The sequence below is a fragment of the Tupaia chinensis genome, unplaced genomic scaffold, assembly GCF_000334495.1.
Source record: "Tupaia chinensis unplaced genomic scaffold, TupChi_1.0 Scaffold142270_1, whole genome shotgun sequence".
Lineage (NCBI taxonomy): Eukaryota > Metazoa > Chordata > Mammalia > Scandentia > Tupaiidae > Tupaia > Tupaia belangeri.
The window spans coordinates 133471-138977 of record NW_006202119.1 but is presented as its reverse complement, the minus strand read 5'-3'; the positions used below and the strand labels follow the sequence as shown (position 1 = coordinate 138977).

At 40.0% G+C, this 5507-nt stretch overlaps 1 protein-coding gene across 5 annotated transcripts in view; it reads left to right on the top strand.

Annotated features, from left to right (window-relative positions):
- The window catches only part of PFKFB1 (6-phosphofructo-2-kinase/fructose-2,6-biphosphatase 1), a 129690-nt gene that overhangs the window by 6210 nt on the left and 117973 nt on the right, over positions 1 to 5507 (top strand). The window contains exon 1 of one of the 5 annotated variants that reach the window (XM_006163475.3): positions 790 to 834. The exons of the other annotated variants lie outside the window; for them this stretch is intronic. The gene's annotated coding sequence lies outside the window, so the exon portion shown is untranslated. Of the gene's footprint in view, positions 1 to 789; positions 835 to 5507 lie in introns of those variants that run through there. 5 annotated transcript variants of the gene reach the window in all.

Here is a 5507-nt window from a genome sequence, read left to right as displayed (position 1 = left end):
ATAAGCAAGGGAAAGCAGTAGGTAGTGAACCTTCCATTTCCCACCTGAACTTTTAATTTGGTAGCTCAAAACACTGCATTTTCCAGTAGAGACTTCATGGTTTTTGTTTGTTTAGTTTTGTTTTTGTTTTACTTGGGAATCTTGCATTTCTGATGTGGGTCTCTTTCGGGGTTGGAGCTTGACATACTGTTTAGGTCCACTTTTTATTTCAAAGCTGTGAAAGCTTCTAAGACCTACCTTCATAATCTTTGCCTCAACACCCCACAAGATGTAAGTACATGATCTTTGGTCTTTTATTTGTGTAATCTACTAGTCCTGTCTTCATTAGAGAAATGTGGCTGGCCAGACCTAGGCTGTCTTGGTGACTGCCTCCTTTGCTGGGTTCCAACTTATCTCCTATGTACACAGCCCTTGGAGTTCAAAGGCCTCTACTGACCTCTGGCCAACCTCTCACTCTCTGCACCTAAGCCCCCACTGCTACATACAGGAGCAGAGGCAGGCTAAGACTAGAGGAAAGAGGAGAGAGGCTGGAGACAGGTTGTGAGAGGGATTAGAAGCTCACTATACACTCCTGACCCAGTCCTTTCTACCTGCTGCTGTGTCCACAGCAATAAGAGGGACAGTTAATAAAGATAGGCAGTGAGACCCAGTTCCTTGTGGGCAGTGCTACCATTAGCTGTGACACCTAAGATGTCTCGAGAGATGGGAGAGCTCACCCAAACCAGGTTACAGAAGATTTGGATTCCACACAGCAGCAGCAGCAGCAGCAAGAGGCGCAACAGGGCAGCAGCAGCAGCAGCAGCAGCAGCAGCGGACTGCAACGGAGAAGGGGCTGTAAGTGGGGGTTTTTGTCTGTGGAATTCAAGGTGGTGGTGGTAGAGTGGATATTGAATAGCAAAGGACACCACTCCCCATCCACCCCAACCTAAAAGTTGGAATAGGGGAGCAGCTAGATGACATAACTGTAAAATAACAGAGATGTCAGGAAAAGGTGAAGAAAAAAATGAAGGAAAGACAAACAGAAAGATAAAAACAGGAAAACAAGGATGATTTGGTAAAGATCACCTTAATCAGAGGGATCTTTAACCAGGAACTTTTCCTTTCTTATCCAGAGCTTATTTGGACTACTTCTTGTTTGGAATTTGAGGTGTCTAGTTTGTGACTATTTGGTGCTATCTTAGAATGTTTCATCTTCATTACTTCTATGAAGTGTTTGAAAATGGTTTTGTCTGATAGTGCCTGGGTGAAATAAGGTAAAGGTTCCTGGCACTGTCTCTTAGCTCAAAGGCGCTGGGTACACAACAGTACCATTTCACTTGTCAATATTGCTCCTCCCCTTTCTCAAGCCTCTTCTAATAAATCTGTACCTGCCTAAACTGGGTGAGAAAAGCTGGGTGTCCTTCCTCTTACGTTGCCTTTTGGCACACACAAACCCCCATGCACTCATGCTCTGGGAATTTAAGGGAGAAGACAGTCTTTCAGGACTAGCCTGTTGGTGTAGTGTTCACTTTGAAATTTTTAGAAAGAGCAGGGGCAAAGGAGAAGCAAACAAAACCTGTAAATTTTTTTTTAAGTGGAGAATACCATTTCCCATAGATAATGGGAGAGTTGTGGACCAAGGTGCTTCCAGTCCAAGAATTATGGCCAGAGGAGCCATCAGGTGGGTGTAGATAAGGAAGCTATGGGCTGTGGAACCCAAACATCTCAAGGACCAGCCGACCAAACTTCCTCTCTGCTAATGCTAGAGGAACTCCTTGCTTAGGGATCCTGGGGGGAGCAATAGTTGCTTGGAGGGTCCAGGAAGATGTAGAGTGTTAAATATAGTGTGTAGGATGTAGGCTATAGACAAAGAAAGAAAAGGAGAGACAAAGAATAAATAAAACAGTCTCCTATTCTCAGGACCAGCAGTTGTCGTAATGCCTATGTCACTGGACTCTCATGTAATCCACTGTGGTTTGAATCCCAGACTCAGTGGCTTAAACTCACACTGCTGAGAGCATGTGCATGTGTGCCCAAGATCCTGAGAGGAGAATGGAGGAGAAGGGATTGCGGCATGGCCATCCCCCCCAGGGGGGGTGATTTCTTGCTTTCTGCCTCTGTCTTTCTGGCGAGCACACGCACCCTATAGCTAAAACCTCTCCAGTAATAATAATAATTAATAATAATAATAATAATAATAATAATAATAATAAATTAAATAATACAGGCTCCTATTCTTCTTTTTTCTCTGCCAGAAATTTCACTCCACTTATGTGGAGATCTAGGAACCTGATTGAGACTGAGAGAGCTGCATTTCACCCCAACATATGAAACTACTCTTGGTCTTTACCGGGGTTTAGCTGACAAGCCCTTTTCTATATACATAGGTCCTCCAGAGTTATAACTGTTACGTTCCCAGGAATTCTGTCTTTCATGTAGAAGAGAAAATATATACAAATCACCCAATTCAGTCTGTTTCATTGAAGGTAAAAAAATGTGTTTACTTTAGTTCTGAGCCTCACTTTCCTCGGTTGTAAAATAGGATTAACACCTACTTCCCAGTGTTGTTTGGAAGATCCACTGATTCAGAGGTTCTAGATCCATAATACATAACTTGGAGTTCCAGTCTTCTCTCTCCTGCCTCTGTTACCTTAGACAAGTCTTTTAACCTCTCTGCTTCCATTTCCTCACCAGTAAAACAAAGTTTATAATAATGTTTTGAAGATTAGCTGAGCTAAAGCATGTAGAGTGCTTAGAAGAGTATCTAGTATATACTACACACTCAGTAAGTGTGAGTTATCATTAAACAAGAAGTTGAGTGTATGATCTTATTAGCCATAATATCTCTAACATCAAGCCCTGATCCTGGCACATAGCATATGTTCAGTAAATAATTACTCTGTTATTTCTACTCACCCAGAATGGGGCTCTGTGTGTACATGACAGTCATTAATGATTGACTAGATTTCATCAGACCACATATACAAAAAAGTTAGATAGTGGTTGCCAAGTCCTGCCCTGGGCAATGTCTGCTTTGTCTCTCATGATGGAGAGTCCATGCTGTTGAGAAAAGTCCAAATCACCTTTTACTTGAATCACCCTCTCCAGAAGACACACAATCACTTAATGATGTTCTGAAGAGTAAATGCATTAATGTGCATAAAGTACTTAAACATCAGTGTATATTTTTCTGTCATTCAATATTTTTTGTGTCATTTATGTTATTGTCACATACATCATCTGTAGTTTTCTTTATTCTCATTCCTGTGTAATTTTACAATTTTAATACGCATGGTTAATTATCCATCTTACTGTTGTTATGTGGTTTCTTGTTTTTGGTTATGAACAGCAGTTCAATGAACATTCTTATACCTTTATCCTAGTAGAGCAAGTCCCTCTATATTGTCCTTCTTCTTTAAAAATTATTTAACTGTATTTATTTATTTATTTATTTATTTATTTATTTATTTTAATTTGATCAGAGAGGGACTGGGAAAGAGAGAGATAGAGAGAGAGGGAGAGAGAAAGCGAGAACATATTGTCCTTATGGAGTGTCTTGATGCTAATGTATATGAATATAATTTTAAAAATTTATTTGAGAAAGTGAGAGGTAGACCCCCAACAGGGTTTTCTCCTGCTGTGATCCATACTGTACCCCACATCCTGCCCAGTCTTCCAATCAGCCAAAACCACAGGCACAGATAGGATGTTAAGGTTGACCCAGGATCCAACCCTCAGGCCTTCCCCTATGGCTATACTATCATACAGTGGCACTCTACCACCTGTACTACCACAGCTGGGCCTTTTAATTTTTTTTTTTTAATGAATTTGTAGCCAGCAAACCTGCTAAACTTTCTTATTCATTTTGATGTTTTGTATCTAAATGACAGCTTTCATTTTTTCCCCTACATTCCTTTTTCTTAATCTTTTTCCATATATCACTACACTGCTAAGATCCTTTACCTTGAACACACACACACAAACAAACATGATATGTAGTGCAATATTGAAAAGAACTTTTTAGATGTTTTTGCCATAGGCCATGTGCACTCACCAGAGAGAGACAGAGACAGATATAGTGAGAGGGAAAGTGAGAAATCACCCCCCAGTGGGGATGGTCACACCACAATCCCTTCTCCTCTATTCTCCTTCAGGGATGTTGGGCATGCGCGCACACATGCCCGGCATGAGTTTCAAGCCACTGGTTCTGGGACTCAAACCAAAATCAATCATGTGGGAGTACAGTGCTGTAACTGCTGTGCCATCTGTTGGCCAGCCAATAGAATAATTTTTAGTGGAAATAGTGTTGTAACTGCTGTGCCATCTGTTGGCCAGCCAATAGAATATTTTTTAGTGGAAATAGTGTAATTTCTTTCTTTTTTTGGAGAGGTTTTTGCTACAGGTCACGTGCGCTCGCCAAAAGACAGGGAGAGACAGAGACAGAAAGCGAGAAATCAACCCCCAGGGGGAATGGCCATGGCACAATCCCTTTTCCTCCATTTTCCTCTCAGTATCTTGGGCACTCACACACATACTCCCAGTGTGAGTTTAAGTCACCAGGTCCAGGACTCGAATCACAGTCCACTGCATGGGAGTTCAGCGACATAGCCATTATGCTAACTGCTGGTCCCAAAATAGTCTAATTTCTTATGTTGATCTTAATTTTAAAAGAGATGTCTTTCAGGTTTCATAATTGAGTAAATATTCCATACTTTTTAATAATGTAAATTATTTATTTCATAATCTTTTTTTGCACAAAAATAATTATGACAATAGAGAAAAGAGAAAAAGAACACAAACATTTTTCATTATCATATGACATAATTTTTCGTCTTAACTTCTAGTATTTGCCCCTGCTTATGTATTTTTTATTATCATCATAATCTTGTTTATATTACATTGGATTGCATATAACTTTATAGTGTATTTTGCTTTTTCAAAAGCAAATGCTGGGACCAGCAGGTGGCATGGTGGTTAAGGTGCTGGACACTCCCACATGGCCGACCAGGGTTTGAGTCCTGAATCTGGTGGCTTGCTTTCTCATTTCCTTTCTCTCTCACTCTCACCTTCTGTCTCTCTCTGGTCAAATTAAGAAATAAATAAATGAATAAATAAATAAATAAAATAAATAAAACAAAGCTCTACTATTACTTAAATGAGATCAATTTTATTTCTCATGTTGCTTGTAAAAATACTTTACCCATCATGAAATACTTCTTAGACCAATCTGGTTGAGAATACTATGCATGTCATCATTAACAGGTAGTAAGCCATATCTGTTTCCCGCTAGCATCCTGCCTCTCTATTTGTTCTTTCACTATCTTTCTCTATCCTCTTCTCTTCACTCCCCCATTCCACAGTCTTATGCTCGTTAAGTACTTTCACTGCTTTTATGTCCTCCAATTTTTCGCTCTCTACCAAAGAATGCGGATAGTCAGTATACATTAAATGGATACATACAATATCTTTCTTTCATAGCCTGGCTTACTTCACTTAGCAATAGATCCTCCATATATGACCACTTTCTA